The following is a 22,640-nucleotide window of genomic DNA, read 5'->3' as shown; positions in this document are numbered from 1 at the left end:
TGTCTCCCTCGTGAGCGCCAAAATGCTAAATTGAAACGTTGCACTCTCTCTCCTCCAAGGAAGGTGCTAGGCAGGAATTGTCTTGCTGGTCCTCACTTGCCCTAGCAGTCATTGCAGATAAACAGCAAGACTCGGGCTCTGCTCTTTCCTAGCCTTGCAAACAGCCAAAGCAGATTGTCTCCCTCGTGAGCGCCAAAATGCTAAAATGAAACGTTGCACTCTCTCTCCTCCAAGGAAGGTGCTAGGCAGGAATTGTCTTGCTGGTCCTCACTGGCCCTGGCAGTCATTGCAGATAAACAGCAAGACTCGGGCTCTGCTCTTTCTTAGCCTTGCAAACAGGCACTCTGCTTTTTCTCACTCTCGTACTCCAAAAAGCAAAATGAAACGTTGCACTCTCTCTCCTCCAAGGAAGGTGCTAGGCAGGAATTGTCTTGCTGGTCCTCACTTGTTTTCGCAGACATTGCAGATAAACAGCAAGACTGGGGCTCTGCTCTTTCCTAGCCTTGCAAACAGGCACTCTGCTTTTTCTCACTCTCGCACTCCAAAAAGCAAAATGAAACGTTGCACTCTCTCTCCTCCAAGGAAGGTGCTAGGCAGGAATTGTCTTGCTGGTCCTCACTTGCCCTGGCAGTCATTGCAGATAAACAGCAAGACTCGGGCTCTGCTCTTTCCTAGCCTTGCAAACAGGCACTCTGTTTTTCTCACTCTCGCACTCCAAAAAGCAAAATGAAACGTTGCACTCTCTCCTCCAAGGAAGGTGCTAGGCAGGAATTGTCTTGCTGGTCCTCACTTGCCCTAGCAGTCATTGCAGATAAACAGCAAGACTCGGGCTCTGCTCTTTCCTAACCTTGCAAACAGCAAAAGCAGTTTGTCTCCCTCGTGAGCGCCAAAATGCTAAATTGAAACGTTGCACTCTCTCTCCTCCAAGGAAGGTGCTAGGCAGGAGTTGTCTTGCTGGTCCTCACTTGCCCTGGCAGTCATTGCAGATAAACAGCAAGACTCGGGCTCTGCTCTTTCCTAGCCTTGCAAACAGCCAAAGCAGTTTGTCTCGCTCGTGAGCGCCAAAATGCTAAAATGAATCGTTGCACTCTCTCTCTCCAAGGAAGGTGCTAGGCAGGAATTGTCTTGCTGGTCCTCACTTGCCCTGGCAGTCCTTGCTGATAAACAGCAAGACTGGGGCTCTGCTCTTTCATAGCCTTGCAAACAGGCACTCAGCTTTTTCTCACTCTCGCACTCCAAAAAGCAAAAGGAAACGTTGCACTCTCTCTCCTCCAAGGAAGGTGCTAGGCAGGAATTGGCTTGCTGGTCCTCACTTGCCCTGGCAGTCATTGCAGATAAACAGCAAGACTCGGGCTCTGCTCTTTCCTAACCTTGCAAACAGCAAAAGCAATTTGTCTCCCTCGTGTGCGCCAAAATGCTAAAATGAAACGTTGCACTCTCTCTCCTCCAAGGAAGGTGCTAGGCAGGAATTGTCTTCCTGGTCCTCACTTGCCCTGGCAGACATTGCAGATAAACAGCAAGACTCGGGCTCTGCTCTTTCCTAGCCTTGCAAACAGGCACTCTGCTTTTTCTCACTCTCGCACTCCAAAAAGCAAAATGAAACGTTGCACTCTCTCTCCTCCAAGGAAGGTGCTAGGCAGGAATTGTCTTGCTGGTCCTCACTTGCCCTGGCAGTCATTGCGGTTAAACATCAAGACTCGGGCTCTGCTCTTTCCTAGCCTTGCAAAGAGCCAAAGCACTTTGTCTCGCTCGTGAGCGCCAAAATGCTAAAATGAAACGTTGCACTCTCTCTCCTCCAAGGAAGTTGCTAAGCAGGAATTGTCTTGCTGGTCCTCACTTGCCCTGGCAGTCATTGAATATAAACAGCAAGACTGGGGCTCTGCTCTTTCCTAGCCTTGCAAACAGCCAATGCAGTTCGTCTCCCTCGTGAGCGTCAAAATGCTAAAATAAAACGTTGCACTCTTACTCCTCCAAGGAAGATGCTAGGCAGGAATTCTCTTGCTGGTCCTCACTTGCCCTGGCATTCATTGCAGATAAACAGCAAGACTGGGGCTCTGCTCTTTCCTAGCCTTGCAAACAGCGAATGCAGTTCGTCTCCCTCGTGAGCGTCAAAATGTTAAAATGAAACGTTGCACTCTCTCTCCTCCTAGGAAGGTTCTAAGCAGGAATTGTCTTGCTGGTCCTCACTTGCCCTGGCAGTCATTGCAGATAAACAGCAAGACTTGGGCTCTGCTCTTTCCTAGCCTTGCAAACAGCCAATGAAGTTTTTCTCCCACGTGAGCACCAAAATGCTAAAATGAAACGTTGCACTCTCTCCTACAAGGAAGGTGCTAGGCAGGAATTGTCTTGCTGGTCCTCACTTGCCCTGGCAGTCATTGCAGATAAACAGCAAGACTGGGGCTCTGCTCTTTCCTAGCCTTGTAAACAGCCAAAGCAGATTGTCTCCCTCGTGAGCGCCAAAATGCTAAAATGAAACGTTGCACTCTCTCTCCTCCAAGGAAGGTGCTAGGCAGGAATTGTCTTGCTGGTCCTCCCTTGCCCTGGCAGTCATTGCAGATAAACAGCAAGACTCGGGCTCTGCTCTTTCCTAGCCTTGCAACAGCCAAAGCAGATTGTCTCCCTCGTGAGCGCCAAAATGCTAAAATGAATCGTTGCACTCTCTCTCCTCCAAGGAAGTTGCTAGGCAGGAATTGTCTTTCTGGTCCTCACTTGCCCTGGCAGTCATTGCAGATAAACAGCAAGACTGGGGCTCTGCTCTTTCCTAAACTTGCAAACAGCCAAAGCAGTTTGTCTCGCTCGTGTGCGCCAAAATGCTAAATTGAAACGTTGCACTCTCTCTCCTCCAAGGAAGGTGCTAGGCAGGAATTTTCTTGCTGGTCCTCACTTGTCCTCGCAGACATTGCAGATAAACAGCAAGACTCGGGCTCTGCTCTTTCCTAGCCTTGCAAACAGCCAAAGCAGTTTGTCTCCCTCGTGAGCGCCAAAATGCTAAAATGAAACGTTGCACTCACTCCTCCAAGGAAGGTGCTAGGCAGGAATTGTCTTGCTGGCCCTCACTTGCCCTGGCAGTCCTTGCTGATAGACAGAAAGACTGGGGCTCTGCTCTTTCCTAGCCTTGCAAACAGGCACTCAGCTTTTTCTCACTCTCGCACTCCAAAAAGCAAAAGGAAACGTTGCACTCTCTCTCCTCCAAGGAAGGTGCTAGGCAGGAATTGTCTTGCTGGTCCTCACTTGCCCTGGCAGTCATTGCAGATAAACAGCAAGACTCGGGCTCTGCTCTTTCCTAGCCTTGCAAACAGCCAAACCAGTTTGTCTCGCTCGTGAGCGCCAAAATGCTAAATTGAAACGTTGCACTCTCTCTCCTCCAAGGAAGGTGCTAGGCAGGAATTGTCTTGCTGGTCCTCACTTGCCCTGGCAGTCATTGCAGATAAACAGCAAGACTCGGGCTCTGCTCTTTCCTAGCCTTGCAAACAGCCAAAGCAGATTGTCTCCCTCGTGAGCGCCAAAATGCTAAAATGAAACGTTGCACTCACTCCTCCTAGGAAGGTGCTAGGCAGGAATTGTCTTGCTGGTCCTCACTTGCCCTGGCAGTCATTGAAGATAAACAGCAAGACTGGGGCTCTGCTCTTTCCTAGCCTTGTAAACAGCCAAAGCAGATTGTCTCCCTCGTGAGCGCCAAAATGCTAAAATTAAACGTTGCACTCTCTCTCCTCCAAGGAACGTGCTAGGCAGGAATTGTCTTGCTGGTCCACACTTGTTTTCGCAGACATTGCAGATAAACAGCAAGACTGGGGCTCTGCTCTTTACTAGCCTTGCAAACAGGCACCCTGCTTTTTCTCACTCTCGCACTCCAAAAAGCAAAATGAAACGTTGCACTCTCTCTCCTCCTAGGAAGGTGCTAGGCAGGAATTGTCTTGCTGGTCCTCACTTGCCCTGGCAGTCATTGAAGATAAACAGCAAGACTGGGGCTCTGCTCTTTCGTAGCCTTGCAAACAGCAAAAACAGTTTGTCTCCCTCGTGAGCGCAAAAATGCTAAAATGAAACGTTGCAGTCTCTCTCCTCCTAGGAAGGTGCTAGGCAGGAACTGTGTTGCTGATCCTCACTTGCCCTGGCAGTCATTGCAGATAAACAGCAAGACTGGGGCTCTGCTCTTTCCTAGCCTTGCAAACAGCCAAAGCAATTTTTCTCCCTCGTGAGCGCCAAAATGCTAAAATGAAGCGTTGCATTCTCTCTCCTCCAAGGAAGGTGCTAGGCAGGAATTGTCTTGCTGGTCCTCACTTGCCCTGGTAGTCATTGCAGATAAACAGCAAGACTCGGGCTCTGATCTTCCCTAGCCTTGCAAACAGCCAAAGCAGATTGTCTCCCTCGTGAGCGTCAAAATGCTAAAATGAAACGTTGCCCTCTCTCTCCTCCAAGGAAGGTGCTAGGCAGGAATTGTCTTGCTGGTCCTCACTTGCCCTGGCAGTCATTGCAGATAAACAGCAAGACTGGGGCTCTGCTCTTTCCTAGCCTTGCAAACAGCCAAAGTAGATTGTCTCCCTCGTGAGCGCCAAAATGCTAAAATGAAGCGTTGCATTCTCTCTCCTCCAAGGAAGGTGCTAGGCAGGAATTGTCTTGCTGGTCCTCACTTGCCCTGGTAGTCATTGCAGATAAACAGCAAGACTCGGGCTCTGCTCTTCCCTAGCCTTGCAAACAGCCAAAGCAGATTGTCTCCCTCGTGAGCGCCAAAATGCTAAAATGAATCGTTGCACTCTCTCTCCTCCAAGGAAGGTGCTAGGCAGGAATTGTCTTTCTGGTCCTCACTTGCCCTAGCAGTCATTGCAGATAAACAGCAAGACTCGGGCTCTGCTCTTTCCTAAACTTGCAAACAGCCAAAGCAGTTTGTCTCGCTCGTGTGCGCCAAAATGCTAAATTGAAACGTTGCACTCTCTCTCCTCCAAGGAAGGTGCTAGGCAGGAATTTTCTTGCTGGTCCTCACTTGTCCTCGCAGACATTGCAGATAAACAGCAAGACTCGGGCTCTGCTCTTTCCTAGCCTTGCAACAGCCAAAGCAGTTTGTCTCCCTCGTGAGCGCCAAAATGCTAAAATGAAACGTTGCACTCACTCCTCCAAGGAAGGTGCTAGGCAGGAATTGTCTTGCTGGCCCTCACTTGCCCTGGCAGTCCTTGCTGATAGACAGAAAGACTGGGGCTCTGCTCTTTCCTAGCCTTGCAAACAGGCACTCAGCTTTTTCTCACTCTCGCACTCCAAAAAGCAAAAGGAAACGTTGCACTCTCTCTCCTCCAAGGAAGGTGCTAGGCAGGAATTGTCTTGCTGGTCCTCACTTGCCCTGGCAGTCATTGCAGATAAACAGCAAGACTCGGGCTCTGCTCTTTCCTAGCCTTGCAAACAGCCAAACCAGTTTGTCTCGCTCGTGAGCGCCAAAATGCTAAAATGAAACGTTGCACTCTCTCTCCTCCAAGGAAGGTGCTAGGCAGGAATTGTCTTGCTGGTCCTCACTTGCCCTGGCAGTCATTGCAGATAAACAGCAAGACTCGGGCTCTGCTCTTTCCTAGCCTTGCAAACAGCCAAAGCAGATTGTCTCCCTCGTGAGCGCCAAAATGCTAAAATGAAACGTTGCACTCACTCCTCCTAGGAAGGTGCTAGGCAGGAATTGTCTTGCTGGTCCTCACTTGCCCTGGCAGTCATTGAAGATAAACAGCAAGACTGGGGCTCTGCTCTTTCCTAGCCTTGTAAACAGCCAAAGCAGATTGTCTCCCTCGTGAGCGCCAAAATGCTAAAATGAAACGTTGCACTCTCTCTCCTCCAAGGAAGGTGCTAGGCAGGAATTGTCTTGCTGGTCCACACTTGTTTTCGCAGACATTGCAGATAAACAGCAAGACTGGGGCTCTGCTCTTTACTAGCCTTGCAAACAGGCACCCTGCTTTTTCTCACTCTCGCACTCCAAAAAGCAAAATGAAACGTTGCACTCTCTCTCCTCCTAGGAAGGTGCTAGGCAGGAATTGTCTTGCTGGTCCTCACTTGTCCTCGCAGACATTGCAGAGAAACAGCAAGACTCGGGCTCTGCTCTTTCGTAGCCTTGCAAACAGCAAAAACAGTTTGTCTCCCTCGTGAGCGCAAAAATGCTAAAATGAAACGTTGCAGTCTCTCTCCTCCTAGGAAGGTGCTAGGCAGGAACTGTGTTGCTGATCCTCACTTGCCCTGGCAGTCATTGCAGATAAACAGCAAGACTGGGGCTCTGCTCTTTCCTAGCCTTGCAAACAGCCAAAGCAATTTTTCTCCCTCGTGAGCGCCAAAATGCTAAAATGAAGCGTTGCATTCTCTCTCCTCCAAGGAAGGTGCTAGGCAGGAATTGTCTTGCTGGTCCTCACTTGCCCTGGTAGTCATTGCAGATAAACAGCAAGACTCGGGCTCTGCTCTTCCCTAGCCTTGCAAACAGCCAAAGCAGATTGTCTCCCTCGTGAGCGCCAAAATGCTAAAATGAAACGTTGCACTCTCTCTCCTCCAAGGAAGGTGCTAGGCAGGAATTGTCTTGCTGGTCCTCACTTGCCCTGGCAGTCATTGCAGATAAACAGCAAGACTGGGGCTCTGCTCTTTCCTAGCCTTGCAAACAGCCAAAGTAGATTGTCTCCCTCGTGAGCGCCAAAATGCTAAAATGAATCGTTGCACACTCTCTCTTCCAAGGAAGGTGCTAGGCAGGAATTATCTTGCTGGTCCTCACTTGTCCTCGCAGACATTGCAGATAAACAGCAAGACTCGGGCTCTGCTCTTTCCTAGCCTTGCAAACAGGCACTCTGCTTTTTCTCACTCTCGCACTCCAAAAAGCAAAATGAAACGTTGCACTCTCTCTCCTCCAAGGAAGGTGCTAGGCAGGAATTGTCTTGCTGGTCCTCACTTGCCCTGGCAGTCATTGAAGATAAACAGCAAGACTGGGGCTCTGCTCTTTCGTAGCCTTGCAAACAGCAAAAACAGTTTGTCTCCCTCGTGAGCGCAAAAATGCTAAAATGAAACGTTGCAGTCTCTCTCCTCCTAGGAAGGTGCTAGGCAGGAACTGTGTTGCTGATCCTCACTTGCCCTGGCAGTCATTGCAGATAAACAGCAAGACTGGGGCTCTGCTCTTCCCTAGCCTTGCAAACAGGCACTCTGCTTTTTCTCACTCTCGCACTCCAAAAAGCAAAATAAAACGTTGCACTCTCTCTCCTCCAAGGAAGGCGCTAGGCAGGAATTGTCTTGCTGGTCCTCACTTGGCCTGGCAGTCATTGCAGATAAACAGCAAGACTCGGGCTCTGCTCTTTCCTAGCCTTGCAAACAGCCAAAGCAGTTTGTCTCCCTCGTGAGCGCCAAAATGCTAAATTGAAACGTTGCCCTCTCTCTCCTCCAAGGAAGGTGCTAGGCAGGAATTGTGTTGCTGGTCCTCACTTGCCCTGGCAGTCATTGCAGATAAAGAGCAAGACTGGGGCTCTGCTCTTTCCTAGCCTTGCAAACAGCCAAAGCAATTTTTCTCCCTCGTGAGCGCCAAAATGCTAAAATGAAGCGTTGCATTCTCTCTCCTCCAAGGAAGGTGCTAGGCAGGAATTGTCTTGCTGGTCCTCACTTGCCCTGGTAGTCATTGCAGATAAACAGCAAGACTCGGGCTCTGCTCTTCCCTAGCCTTGCAAACAGCCAAAGCAGATTGTCTCCCTCGTGAGCGCCAAAATGCTAAAATGAAACGTTGCACTCTCTCTCCTCCAAGGAAGGTGCTAGGCAGGAATTGTCTTGCTGGTCCTCACTTGCCCTGGCAGTCATTGCAGATAAACAGCAAGACTGGGGCTCTGCTCTTTCCTAGCCTTGCAAACAGCAAAAGCAGTTCGTCTCCCTCGTGAGCGCCAAAATGCTAAAATGAATCGTTGCACTCTCTCTCTTCCAAGGAAGGTGCTATTGCAGGAATTGTCTTGCTGGTCCTCACTTGTCCTCGCAGACATTGCAGATAAACAGCAAGACTCGGGCTCTGCTCTTTCCTAGCCTTGCAAACAGGCACTCTGCTTTTTCTCACTCTCGCACTCCAAAAAGCAAAATGAAACGTTGCACTCTCTCTCCTCCAAGGAAGGTGCTAGGCAGGAATTGTCTTGCTGGTCCTCACTTGCCCTGGCAGTCATTGCAGATAAACAGCAATACTCGGGCTCTGCTCTTTCCTAGCCTTGCAAACAGCCAAAGCAGTTTGTCTCCCTCGTGAGCGCCAAAATGCTAAAATGAAACGTTGCACTCTCTCTCCTCCGAGGAAGGTGCTAGGCAGGAATTGTCTTGCTGGTCCTCACTTGCCCTGGCAGTCATTGCAGATAAACAGCAAGACTCGGGCTCTGCTCTTTCCTAGCCTTGCAAACAGCCAAAGCAGTTTGTCTCCCTCGTGTGCGCCAAAATGCTAAAATGAAACGTTGCACTCTCTCTCCTCCAAGGAAGGTGCTAGGCAGGAATTGTCTTCCTGGTCCTCACTTGCCCTGGCAGTCATTGCAGCTAAACAGCAAGACTGGGGCTCTGCTCTTTCCTAGCCTTGCAAACAGGCACTCTGCTTTTTCTCACTCTCGCACTCCAAAAAGCAAAATGAAACGTTGCACTCTCTCTCCTCCAAGGAAGGTGCTAGGCAGGAATTGTCTTGCTGGTCCTCACTTGCCCTGGCAGTCATTGCAGCTAAACAGCAAGACTCGGGCTCTGCTCTTTCCTAACCTTGCAAACAGCCAAAGCAGTTTGTCTCCCTCGTGAGAGCCAAAATGCTAAATTGAAACGTTGCACTCTCTCTCCTCCAAGGAAGGTGCTAGGCAGGAATTATCTTGCTGGTCCTCACTTGTCCTCGCAGACATTGCAGATAAACAGCAAGACTCGGGCTCTGCTCTTTCCTACCCTTGCAAACAGCCAAAGCAGTTTGTCTCCCTCGTGAGCGCCAAAATGCTAAAATGAAATGTTGCAATCTCTCTCCTCCAAGGAAGGTGCTAGGCAGGAATTGTCTTGCTGGTCCTCACTTGATCTAGCAGTCATTGCAGATAAACAGCAAGACTCGGGCTCTGCTCTTTCCTAACCTTGCAAACAGCAAAAGCAGTTTGTCTCGCTCGTGAGCGCCAAAATGCTAAAATGAAACGTTGCACTCTCTCTCTCCAAGGAAGGTGCTAGGCAGGAATTGTCTTGCTGGTCCTCACTTGCCCTGGCAGTCATTGCAGCTAAACAGCAAGACTGGGGCTCTGCTCTTTCCTAAGCTTGCAAACAGCCAAAGCAGTTTGTCTCCCTCGTGAGCGCCAAAATGCTAAATTGAAACGTTGCACACTCTCTCCTCCAAGGAAGGTGCTAGGCAGGAATTATCTTGCTGGTCCTCACTTGTCCTCGCAGACATTGCAGATAAACAGCAAGACTGGGGCTCTGCTCTTTCCTAGCCTTGCAAACAGGCACTCTGCTTTTTCTCACTCTCGCACTCCAAAAAGCAAAATGAAACGTTGCACTCTCTCTCCTCCAAGGAAGGTGCTAGGCAGGAATTGTCTTGCTGGTCCTCACTTGCCCTGGCAGTCATTGAATATAAACATCAAGACTGGGGCTCTGCTCTTTCCTAGCACTACAAACAGCCAAACCAGTTTGTCTCGCTCGTGAGCGCCAAAATGCTAAAATTAAACGTTGCACTCTCTCTCCTCCAAGGAAGGTGCTAGGCAGGAATTGGCTTGCTGGTCCTCACTTGCCCTGGCAGTCATTGCAGATAAACAGCAAGACTCGGGCTCTGCTCTTTCCTAGCCTTGCAAACAGCCAATGAAGTTTTTGTCCCACGTGAGCACCAAAATGCTAAAATGAAACGTTGCACTCTCTCTCCTCCAAGGAAGGTGCTAGGCAGGAATTATCTTGCTGGTCCTCACTTGCCCTGGCAGTCATTGCAGATAAACAGCAAGACTGGGGCTCTGCTCTTTCCTAGCCTTGCGAACAGCCAAGGCAGTTTGTCTCCCTCGTGAGTGCCAAAATGCTAAATTGAAACGTTGCACTCTCTCTCCTCCAAGGAAGGTGCTAGGCAGGAATTATCTTGCTGGTCCTCACTTGTCCTCGCAGACATTGCAGATATACAGCAAGACTCGGGCTCTGCTCTTTCCTAGCCTTGCAAACAGGCACTCTGCTTTTTCTCACTCTCGCACTCCAAAAAGCAAAATGAAACGTTGCACTCTCTCTCCTCCAAGGAAGGTGCTAGGCAGGAATTGTCTTGCTGGTCCTCACTTGCCCTGGCAGTCATTGCGGATAAACATCAAGACTCGGGCTCTGCTCTTTCCTAGCCTTGCAAACAGCCAAAGCAGTTTGTCTCCCACGTGAGCGCCAAAATGCTAAAATGAAACGTTGCACTCTCTCTCCTCCAAGGAAGGTGCTAGGCAGGAATTGTCTTGCTGGTCCTCACTTGCCCTGGCAGTCATTGCAGATAAACAGCAAGACTGGGGCTCTGCTCTTTCCTAGCCTTGCAAACAGCCAAACCAGTTTGTCTCGCTCGTGAGCGCCAAAATGCTAAATTGAAACGTTGCACTCTCTCTCCTCCAAGGAAGGTGCTAGGCAGGAATTGTCTTGCTGGTCCTCACTTGGCCTGGCAGTCATTGCAGATAAACAGCAAGACTCGGGCTCTGCTCTTTCCTAGCCTTGCAAACAGCCAAAGCAGATTGTCTCCCTCGTGAGCGCCAAAACGCTAAAATGAAACGTTGCCCTCTCTCTCCTCCAAGGAAGGTGCTAGGCAGGAATTGTCTTGCTGGTCCTCACTTGCCCTGGCAGTCATTGCAGATAAACAGCAAGACTCGGGCTCTGCTCTTTCCTAGCCTTGCAAACAGCCAAAGCAGATTGTCTCCCTCGTGAGCGCCAAAATGCTAAAATGAAACGTTGCACTCTCTCTCCTCCAAGGAAGGTGCTAGGCAGGAATTGTCTTGCTGGTCCTCACTTGCCCTGGCAGTCATTGCAGATAAACAGCAAGACTCGGGCTCTGCTCTTTCCTAGCCTTGCAACAGCCAAAGCAGATTGTCTCCCTCGTGAGCGCCAAAATGCTAAAATGAAACGTTGCACTCTCTCTCCTCCAAGGAAGGTGCTAGGCAGGAATTGTCTTGCTGGTCCTCACTTGCCCTGGCAGTCATTGCAGATAAACAGCAAGACTGGGGCTCTGCTCTTTCCTAGCCTTGCGAACAGCCAAACCAGTTTGTCTCGCTCGTGAGCGCCAAAATGCTAAAATGAAACGTTGCACTCTCTCTCCTCCAAGGAAGGTGCTAGGCAGGAATTGTCTTGCTGGTCCTCACTTGCCCTGGCAGTCATTGCGGATAAACATCAAGACTCGGGCTCTGCTCTTTCCTAGCCTTGCAAACAGCCAAAGCAGTTTGTCTCCCTCGTGAGCGCCAAAATGCTAAAATGAAACGTTGCACTCTCTCTCCTCCGAGGAAGGTGCTAGGCAGGAATTGTCTTGCTGGTCCTCACTTGCCCTGGCAGTCATTGCAGATAAACAGCAAGACTCGGGCTCTGCTCTTTCCTAGCCTTGCAAACAGCCAAAGCAGTTTGTCTCCCTCGTGTGCGCCAAAATGCTAAAATGAAACGTTGCACTCTCTCTCCTCCAAGGAAGGTGCTAGGCAGGAATTGTCTTCCTGGTCCTCACTTGCCCTGGCAGTCATTGCAGCTAAACAGCAAGACTGGGGCTCTGCTCTTTCCTAACCTTGCAAACAGCCAAAGCAGTTTGTCTCCCTCGTGAGAGCCAAAATGCTAAATTGAAACGTTGCACTCTCTCTCCTCCAAGGAAGGTGCTAGGCAGGAATTATCTTGCTGGTCCTCACTTGTCCTCGCAGACATTGCAGATAAACAGCAAGACTCGGGCTCTGCTCTTTCCTAGCCTTGCAAACAGCCAAAGCAGTTTGTCTCCCTCGTGAGCGCCAAAATGCTAAAATGAAATGTTGCACTCTCTCTCCTCCAAGGAAGGTGCTAGGCAGGAATTGTCTTGCTGGTCCTCACTTGATCTAGCAGTCATTGCAGATAAACAGCAAGACTCGGGCTCTGCTCTTTCCTAACCTTGCAAACAGCAAAAGCAGTTTGTCTCGCTCGTGAGCGCCAAAATGCTAAATTGAAACGTTGCACTCTCTCTCCTCCAAGGAAGGTGCTAGGCAGGAGTTGTCTTGCTGGTCCTCACTTGCCCTGGCAGTCATTGCAGATAAACAGCAAGACTCGGGCTCTGCTCTTTCCTAGCCTTGCAAACAGGCACTCTGCTTTTTCTCACTCTCGCACTCCAAAAAGCAAAATGAAACGTTGCACTCTCTCTCCTCCAAGGAAGGTGCTAGGCAGGAATTTTCTTGCTGGTCCTCACTTGTCCTCGCAGACATTGCAGATAAACAGCAAGACTCGGGCTCTGCTCTTTCCTAGCCTTGCAAACAGCCAAAGCAGTTTGTCTCGCTCGTGAGCGCCAAAATGCTAAAATGAAACGTTGCACTCTCTCTCTCCAAGGAAGGTGCTAGGCAGGAATTGTCTTGCTGGTCCTCACTTGCCCTGGCAGTCATTGCAGCTAAACAGCAAGACTGGGGCTCTGCTCTTTCCTAAGCTTGCAAAGAGCCAAAGCAGTTTGTCTCCCTCGTGAGCGCCAAAATGCTAAATTGAAACGTTGCACACTCTCTCCTCCAAGGAAGGTGCTAGGGAGGAATTATCTTGCTGGTCCTCACTTGTCCTCGCAGACATTGCAGATAAACAGCAAGACTGGGGCTCTGCTCTTTCCTAGCCTTGCAAACAGGCACTCTGCTTTTTCTCACTCTCGCACTCCAAAAAGCAAAATGAAACGTTGCACTCTCTCTCCTCCAAGGAAGGTGCTAGGCAGGAATTGTCTTGCTGGTCCTCACTTGCCCTGGCAGTCATTGCAGATAAACAGCAAGACTTGGGCTCTGCTCTTTCCTAGCCTTGCAAACAGCCAATGAAGTTTTTCTCCCACGTGAGCACCAAAATGCTAAAATGAAACGTTGCACTCTCTCTCCTCCAAGGAAGGTGCTAGGCAGGAATTGTCTTGCTGGTCCTCACTTGCCCTGGCAGTCATTGCAGATAAACAGCAAGACTGGGGCTCTGCTCTTTCCTAGCCTTGCGAACAGCCAAGGCAGTTTGTCTCCCTCGTGAGTGCCAAAATGCTAAATTGAAACGTTGCACTCTCTCTCCTCCAAGGAAGGTGCTAGGCAGGAATTATCTTGCTGGTCCTCACTTGTCCTCGCAGACATTGCAGATAAACAGCAAGACTCGGGCTCTGCTCTTTCCTAGCCTTGCAAACAGGCACTCTGCTTTTTCTCACTCTCGCACTCCAAAAAGCAAAATGAAACGTTGCACTCTCTCTCCTCCAAGGAAGGTGCTAGGCAGGAATTGTCTTGCTGGTCCTCACTTGCCCTGGCAGTCATTGCGGATAAACATCAAGACTCGGGCTCTGCTCTTTCCTAGCCTTGCAAACAGCCAAAGCAGTTTGTCTCCCACGTGAGCGCCAAAATGCTAAAATGAAACGTTGCACTCTCTCTCCTCCAAGGAAGGTGCTAGGCAGGAATGGTCTTGCTGGTCCTCACTTGCCCTGGCAGTCATTGCAGATAAACAGCAAGACTGGGGCTCTGCTCTTTCCTAGCCTTGCAAACAGCCAAACCAGTTTGTCTCGCTCGTGAGCGCCAAAATGCTAAAATGAAACGTTGCACTCTCTCTCCTCCAAGGAAGGTGCTAGGCAGGAATTGTCTTGCTGGTCCTCACTTGGCCTGGCAGTCATTGCAGATAAACAGCAAGACTCGGGCTCTGCTCTTTCCTAGCCTTGCAAACAGCCAAAGCAGATTGTCTCCCTCGTGAGCGCCAAAATGCTAAAATGAAACGTTGCCCTCTCTCTCCTCCAAGGAAGGTGCTAGGCAGGAATTGTCTTGCTGGTCCTCACTTGCCCTGGCAGTCATTGCAGATAAACAGCAAGACTCGGGCTCTGCTCTTTCCTAGCCTTGCAAACAGCCAAAGCAGATTGTCTCCCTCGTGAGCGCCAAAATGCTAAAATGAAACGTTGCACTCTCTCTCCTCCAAGGAAGGTGCTAGGCAGGAATTGTCTTGCTGGTCCTCACTTGCCCTGGCAGTCATTGCAGATAAACAGCAAGACTCGGGCTCTGCTCTTTCCTAGCCTTGCGAACAGCCAAACCAGTTTGTCTCGCTCGTGAGCGCCAAAATGCTAAAATGAAACGTTGCACTCTCTCTCCTCCAAGGAAGGTGCTAGGCAGGAATTGTCTTGCTGGTCCTCACTTGCCCTGGCAGTCATTGCGGATAAAAATCAAGACTCGGGCTCTGCTCTTTCCTAGCCTTGCAAACAGCCAAAGCAGTTTGTCTCCCTCGTGAGCGCCAAAATGCTAAAATGAAACGTTGCACTCTCTCTCCTCCGAGGAAGGTGCTAGGCAGGAATTGTCTTGCTGGTCCTCACTTGCCCTGGCAGTCATTGCAGATAAACAGCAAGACTCGGGCTCTGCTCTTTCCTAGCCTTGCAAACAGCCAAAGAAGTTTGTCTCCCTCGTGTGCGCCAAAATGCTAAAATGAAACGTTGCACTCTCTCTCCTCCAAGGAAGGTGCTAGGCAGGAATTGTCTTCCTGGTCCTCACTTGCCCTGGCAGTCATTGCAGCTAAACAGCAAGACTGGGGCTCTGCTCTTTCCTAGCCTTGCAAACAGGCACTCTGCTTTTTCTCACTCTCGCACTCCAAAAAGCAAAATGAAACGTTACACTCTCTCTCCTCCAAGGAAGGTGCTAGGCAGGAATTGTCTTGCTGGTCCTCACTTGCCCTGGCAGTCATTGCAGCTAAACAGCAAGACTGGGGCTCTGCTCTTTCCTAACCTTGCAAACAGCCAAAGCAGTTTGTCTCCCTCGTGAGAGCCAAAATGCTAAATTGAAACGTTGCACTCTCTCTCCTCCAAGGAAGGTGCTAGGCAGGAATTATCTTGCTGGTCCTCACTTGTCCTCGCAGACATTGCAGATAAACAGCAAGACTCGGGCTCTGCTCTTTCCTAGCCTTGCAAACAGCCAAAGAAGTTTGTCTCAATCGTGAGCGCCAAAATGCTAAAATGAAACGTTGCACTCTCTCTCCTCCAAGGAAGGTGCTAGGCAGGAATTGTCTTGCTGGTCCTCAGTTGCCCTAGCAGTCATTGCAGATAAACAGCAAGACTCGGGCTCTGCTCTTTCCTAACCTTGCAAACAGCAAAAGCAGTTTGTCTCGCTCGTGAGCGCCAAAATGCTAAATTGAAACGTTGCACTCTCTCTCCTCCAAGGAAGGTGCTAGGCAGGAGTTGTCTTGCTGGTCCTCACTTGCCCTGGCAGTCATTGCAGATAAACAGCAAGACTGGGGCTCTGCTCTTTCCTAGCCTTGCGAACAGCCAAGGCAGTTTGTCTCCCTCGTGAGTGCCAAAATGCTAAATTGAAACGTTGCACTCTCTCTCCTCCAAGGAAGGTGCTAGGCAGGAATTATCTTGCTGGTCCTCACTTGTCCTCGCAGACATTGCAGATAAACAGCAAGACTCGGGCTCTGCTCTTTCCTAGCCTTGCAAACATGCACTCTGCTTTTTCTCACTCTCGCACTCCAAAAAGCAAAATGAAACGTTGCACTCTCTCTCCTCCAAGGAAGGTGCTAGGCAGGAATTGTCTTGCTGGTCCTCACTTGCCCTGGCAGTCATTGCGGATAAACATCAAGACTCGGGCTCTGCTCTTTCCTAGCCTTGCAAACAGCCAAAGCAGTTTGTCTCCCACGTGAGCGCCAAAATGCTAAAATGAAACGTTGCACTCTCTCTCCTCCAAGGAAGGTGCTAGGCAGGAATTGTCTTGCTGGTCCTCACTTGCCCTGGCAGTCATTGCAGATAAACAGCAAGACTGGGGCTCTGCTCTTTCCTAGCCTTGCAAACAGCCAAACCAGTTTGTCTCGCTCGTGAGCGCCAAAATGCTAAAATGAAACGTTGCACTCTCTCTCCTCCAAGGAAGGTGCTAGGCAGGAATTGTCTTGCTGGTCCTCACTTGGCCTGGCAGTCATTGCAGATAAACAGCAAGACTCGGGCTCTGCTCTTTCCTAGCCTTGCAAACAGCCAAAGCAGATTGTCTCCCTCGTGAGCGCCAAAATGCTAAAATGAAACGTTGCCCTCTCTCTCCTCCAAGGAAGGTGCTAGGCAGGAATTGTCTTGCTGGTCCTCACTTGCCCTGGCAGTCATTGCAGATAAACAGCAAGACTCGGGCTCTGCTCTTTCCTAGCCTTGCAAACAGCCAAAGCAGATTGTCTCCCTCGTGAGCGCCAAAATGCTAAAATGAAACGTTGCCCTCTCTCTCCTCCAAGGAAGGTGCTAGGCAGGAATTGTCTTGCTGGTCCTCACTTGCCCTGGCAGTCATTGCAGATAAACAGCAAGACTGGGGCTCTGCTCTTTCCTAGCCTTGCAACAGCCAAAGCAGATTGTCTCCCTCGTGAGCGCCAAAATGCTAAAATGAAACGTTGCACTCTCTCTCCTCCAAGGAAGGTGCTAGGCAGGAATTGTCTTGCTGGTCCTCACTTGCCCTGGCAGTCATTGCAGATAAACAGCAAGACTGGGGCTCTGCTCTTTCCTAGCCTTGCGAACAGCCAAACCAGTTTGTCTCGCTCGTGAGCGCCAAAATGCTAAAATGAAACGTTGCACTCTCTCTCCTCCAAGGAAGGTGCTAGGCAGGAATTGTCTTGCTGGTCCTCACTTGCCCTGGCAGTCATTGCGGAGAAACATCAAGACTCGGGCTCTGCTCTTTCCTAGCCTTGCAAACAGCCAAAGCAGTTTGTCTCCCTCGTGAGCGCCAAAATGCTAAAATGAAACGTTGCACTCTCTCTCCTCCGAGGAAGGTGCTAGGCAGGAATTGTCTTGCTGGTCCTCACTTGCCCTGGCAGTCATTGCAGATAAACAGCAAGACTCGGGCTCTGCTCTTTCCTAGCCTTGCAAACAGCCAAAGCAGTTTGTCTCCCTCGTGTGCGCCAAAATGCTAAAATGAAACGTTGCACTCTCTCTCCTCCAAGGAAGGTGCTAGGCAGGAATTGTCTTCCTGGTCCTCACTTGCCCTGGCAGTCATTGCAGCTAAACAGCAAGACTGGGGCTCTGCTCTTTCCTAGCCTTGCAAACAGGCACTCTGCTTTTTCTCACTCTCGCACTCCAAAAAGCAAAATGAAACGTTGCACTCTCTCTCCTCCAAGGAAGGTGCTAGGCAGGAATTGTCTTGCTGGTCCTCACTTGCCCTGGCAGTCATTGCAGCTAAACAGCAAGACTGGGGCTCTGCTCTTTCCTAACCTTGCAAACAGCCAAAGCAGTTTGTCTCCCTCGTGAGAGCCAAAATGCTAAATTGAAACGTTGCACTCTCTCTCCTCCAAGGAAGGTGCTAGGCAGGAATTATCTTGCTGGTCCTCACTTGTCCTCGCAGACATTGCAGATAAACAGCAAGACTCGGGCTCTGCTCTTTCCTAGCCTTGCAAACAGCCAAAGAAGTTTGTCTCAATCGTGAGCGCCAAAATGCTAAAATGAAATGTTGCACTCTCTCTCCTCCAAGGAAGGTGCTAGGCAGGAATTGTCTTGCTGGTCCTCACTTGCCCTAGCAGTCATTGCAGATAAACAGCAAGACTCGGGCTCTGCTCTTTCCTAACCTTGCAAACAGCAAAAGCAGTTTGTCTCGCTCGTGAGCGCCAAAATGCTAAATTGAAACGTTGCACTCTCTCTCCTCCAAGGAAGGTGCTAGGCAGGAGTTGTCTTGCTGGTCCTCACTTGCCCTGGCAGTCATTGCAGATAAACAGCAAGACTCGGGCTCTGCTCTTTCCTAGCCTTGCAAACAGGCACTCTGCTTTTTCTCACTCTCGCACTCCAAAAAGCAAAAAGAAACGTTGCACTCTCTCTCCTCCAAGGAAGGTGCTAGGCAGGAATTTTCTTGCTGGTCCTCACTTGTCCTCGCAGACATTGCAGATAAACAGCAAGACTCGGGCTCTGCTCTTTCCTAGCCTTGCAAACAGCCAAAGCAGTTTGTCTCGCTCGTGAGCGCCAAAATGCTAAAATGAAACGTTGCACTCTCTCTCTCCAAGGAAGGTGCTAGGCAGGAATTGTCTTGCTGGTCCTCACTTGCCCTGGCAGTCATTGCAGCTAAACAGCAAGACTCGGGCTCTGCTCTTTCCTAACCTTGCAAACAGCCAAAGCAGTTTGTCTCCCTCGTGAGCGCCAAAATGCTAAATTGAAACGTTGCACACTCTCTCCTCCAAGGAAGGTGCTAGGCAGGAATTATCTTGCTGGTCCTCACTTGTCCTCGCAGACATTGCAGATAAACAGCAAGACTGGGGCTCTGCTCTTTCCTAGCCTTGCAAACAGCCAATGAAGTTTTTCTCCCACGTGAGCACCAAAATGCTAAAATGAAACGTTGCACTCTCTCTCCTCCAAGGAAGGTGCTAGGCAGGAATTGTCTTGCTGGCCCTCACTTGCCCTGGCAGTCATTGCAGATAAACAGCAAGACTGGGGCTCTGCTCTTTCCTAGCCTTGCGAACAGCCAAACCAGTTTGTCTCGCTCGTGAGCGCCAAAATGCTAAAATGAAACGTTGCACTCTCTCTCCTCCAAGGAAGGTGCTAGGCAGGAATGGTCTTGCTGGTCCTCACTTGCCCTGGCAGTCATTGCAGATAAACAGCAAGACTCGGGCTCTGCTCTTTCCTAGCCTTGCAAAGAGCCAAAGCAGTTTGTCTCCCTCGTGAGCGCCAAAATGCTAAATAGAAACGTTGCACTCTCTCTCCTCCAAGGAAGGTGCTAGGCAGGAATTGTCTTTCTGGTCCTCACTTGCCCTAGCAGTCATTGCAGATAAACAGCAAGACTCGGGCTCTGCTCTTTCCTAAACTTGCAACAGCCAAAGCAGTTTGTCTCGCTCGTGTGCGCCAAAATGCTAAATTGAAACGTTGCACTCTCTCTCCTCCAAGGAAGGTGCTAGGCAGGAATTGTCTTCCTGGTCCTCACTTGTCCTCGCAGACATTGCAGATAAACAGCAAGACTCGGGCTCTGCTCTTTCCTAGCCTTGCAAACAGGCACTCTGCTTTTTCTCACTCTCGCACTCCAAAAAGCAAAATGAAACGTTGCACTCTCTCTCCTCCAAGGAAGGTGCTAGGCAGGAATTGTCTTGCTGGTCCTCACTTGCCCTGGCAGTCATTGCAGATAAACAGCAAGACTCGGGCTCTGCTCTTTCCTAGCCTTGCAAAGAGCCAAAGCAGTTTGTCTCCCTCGTGAGTGCCAAAATGCTAAATTGAAACGTTGCACTCTCTCTCCTCCAAGGAAGGTGCTAGGCAGGAATTATCTTGCTGGTCCTCACTTGTCCTCGCAGACATTGCAGATAAACAGCAAGACTCGGGCTCTGCTCTTTCCTAGCCTTGCAAACAGGCACTCTGCTTTTTCTCACTCTCGCACTCTAAAAAAAACAATGAAACGTTGCACTATCTCTCCTCCATGGAACGTTGTAGGCAGGAATTGTCTTGCTGATCCTCACTTGCCCTGGCAGTCATTGCAGATAAAGAGCAGGACTGGGGCTCTGCTCTTTCCTAGCCTTGCAAACAGCCAAAGCAGTTTGTCTCCCTCGTGAGCGCCATAATGCTAAAATGAAAAGTTGCACTCTCTCTCCTCCAAGGAAGGTGCTAGGCAGGAGTTGTCTTGCTGGTCCTCACTTGCCCTGGCAGTCATTGCAGATAAACAGCAAGACTGGGGCTCTGCTCTTTCCTAGTCTTTCAAACGGCCAATGCAGTTCTTCTCCCTCGACAGCGCCAAAATGCTAAAATGAAACGTTGCACTCTCTCTCCTCCAAGGAAGGTGCTAGGCAGGAATTGTCTTGCTGGCATTCACTTGCCCTGGCAGTCATTGCAGAGAAACAGCAAGACTGGGGCTCCGCTCCTTCCTAGCCTTGCAAACAGCCAAATCAGTTTTTCTCCCTCGTGAGCGCCAAAATGCTAAAATGAAACGTTGCACTCTCTCTCCTCCAAGGAAGGTGCTAGGCAGGAATTGTCTTGCTGGTCCTCACTTGCCCTGGCAGTCATTGCAGATAAACAGCAAGACTGGGGCTCTGCTCTTTCCTAGCCTTGCAAACAGGCACTCTGCTTTTTCTCACTCTCGCACCCCAAAAAGCAAAATGAAACGTTGCACTCTCTCTCCTCCAAGGAAGGTGCTAGGCAGGAATTGTCTTGCTGGTCCTCACTTGCCCTAACAGTCATGGCAGATAAACAGCAAGACTGGGGCTCTGCTCTTTCCTAGCCTTGCAAACAGGCAGTCTGCTTTTTATCACTCTCGCACTCCAAAAAGCAAAATGAAACGTTGCACTCTCTCTCCTCCAAGGAAGGTGCTAGGCAGGAATTATCTTGCTGGTCCTCACTTGTCCTCGCAGACATTGCAGATAAACAGCAAGACTCGGGCTCTGCTCTTTCCTAGCCTTGCAAACAGCCAAAGAAGTTTGACTCAATCGTGAGCGCCAAAATGCTAAAATGAAATGTTGCACTCTCTCTCCTCCAAGGAAGGTGCTAGGCAGGAATTGTCTTGCTGGTCCTCACTTGCCCTAGCAGTCATTGCAGATAAACAGCAAGACTCGGGCTCTGCTCTTTCCTAACCTTGCAAACAGCAAAAGCAGTTTGTCTCGCTCGTGAGCGCCAAAATGCTAAATTGAAACGTTGCACTCTCTCTCCTCCAAGGAAGGTGCTAGGCAGGAGTTGTCTTGCTGGTCCTCACTTGCCCTGGCAGTCATTGCAGATAAACAGCAAGACTCGGGCTCTGCTCTTTCCTAGCCTTGCAAACAGGCACTCTGCTTTTTCTCACTCTCGCACTCCAAAAAGCAAAAAGAAACGTTGCACTCTCTCTCCTCCAAGGAAGGTGCTAGGCAGGAATTTTCTTGCTGGTCCTCACTTGTCCTCGCAGACATTGCAGATAAACAGCAAGACTCGGGCTCTGCTCTTTCCTAGCCTTGCAAACAGCCAAAGCAGTTTGTCTCGCTCGTGAGCGCCAAAATGCTAAATTGAAACGTTGCACACTCTCTCCTCCAAGGAAGGTGCTAGGCAGGAATTATCTTGCTGGTCCTCACTTGTCCTCGCAGACATTGCAGATAAACAGCAAGACTGGGGCTCTGCTCTTTCCTAGCCTTGCAAACAGCCAATGAAGTTTTTCTCCCACGTGAGCACCAAAATGCTAAAATGAAACGTTGCACTCTCTCTCCTCCAAGGAAGGTGCTAGGCAGGAATTGTCTTGCTGGCCCTCACTTGCCCTGGCAGTCATTGAAGATAAACAGCAAGACTGGGGCTCTGCTCTTTCCTAGCCTTGCGAACAGCCAAACCAGTTTGTCTCGCTCGTGAGCGCCAAAATGCTAAAATGAAACGTTGCACTCTCTCTCCTCCAAGGGAGGTGCTAGGCAGGAATGGTCTTGCTGGTCCTCACTTGCCCTGGCAGTCATTGCAGATAAACAGCAAGACTCGGGCTCTGCTCTTTCCTAGCCTTGCAAAGAGCCAAAGCAGTTTGTCTCCCTCGTGAGCGCCAAAATGCTAAATAGAAACGTTGCACTCTCTCTCCTCCAAGGAAGGTGCTAGGCAGGAATTGTCTTTCTGGTCCTCACTTGCCCTAGCAGTCATTGCAGATAAACAGCAAGACTCGGGCTCTGCTCTTTCCTAAACTTGCAACAGCCAAAGCAGTTTGTCTCGCTCGTGTGCGCCAAAATGCTAAATTGAAACGTTGCACTCTCTCTCCTCCAAGGAAGGCGCTAGGCAGGAATTGTCTTCCTGGTCCTCACTTGTCCTCGCAGACATTGCAGATAAACAGCAAGACTCGGGCTCTGCTCTTTCCTAGCCTTGCAAACAGGCACTCTGCTTTTTCTCACTCTCGCACTCCAAAAAGCAAAATGAAACGTTGCACTCTCTCTCCTCCAAGGAAGGTGCTAGGCAGGAATTGTCTTGCTGGTCCTCACTTGCCCTGGCAGTCATTGCAGATAAACAGCAAGACTCGGGCTCTGCTCTTTCCTAGCCTTGCAAAGAGCCAAAGCAGTTTGTCTCCCTCGTGAGTGCCAAAATGCTAAATTGAAACGTTGCACTCTCTCTCCTCCAAGGAAGGTGCTAGGCAGGAATTATCTTGCTGGTCCTCACTTGTCCTCGCAGACATTGCAGATAAACAGCAAGACTCGGGCTCTGCTCTTTCCTAGCCTTGCAAACAGGCACTCTGCTTTTTCTCACTCTCGCACTCCAAAAAGCAAAATGAAACGTTGCACTCTCTCTCCTCCAAGGAAGGTGCTAGGCAGGAATTGTCTTGCTGGTCCTCACTTGCCCTGGCAGTCATTGCAGATAAACAGCAAGACTGGGGCTCTGCTCTTTCCTAGCCTTGCAAACAGGCACTCTGCTTTTTCTCACTCTCGCACTCTAAAAAAAACAATGAAACGTTGCACTATCTCTCCTCCATGGAACGTTGTAGGCAGGAATTGTCTTGCTGATCCTCACTTGCCCTGGCAGTCATTGCAGATAAAGAGCAAGACTGGGGCTCTGCTCTTTTCTAGCCTTGCAAACAGCCAAAGCAGTTTGTCTCCCTCGTGAGCGCCAAAATGCTAAAATGAAAAGTTGCACTCTCTCTCCTCCAAGGAAGGTGCTAGGCAGGAGTTGTCTTGCTGGTCCTCACTTGCCCTGGCAGTCATTGCAG

This window comes from Phaethon aethereus, assembly GCF_964289735.1.
Source record: "Phaethon aethereus genome assembly, chromosome: 23".
NCBI lineage: Eukaryota > Metazoa > Chordata > Aves > Phaethontiformes > Phaethontidae > Phaethon > Phaethon aethereus.
The sequence above is the reverse complement of the archived record's forward strand: the minus strand, read 5'-3'. Positions refer to the sequence as shown.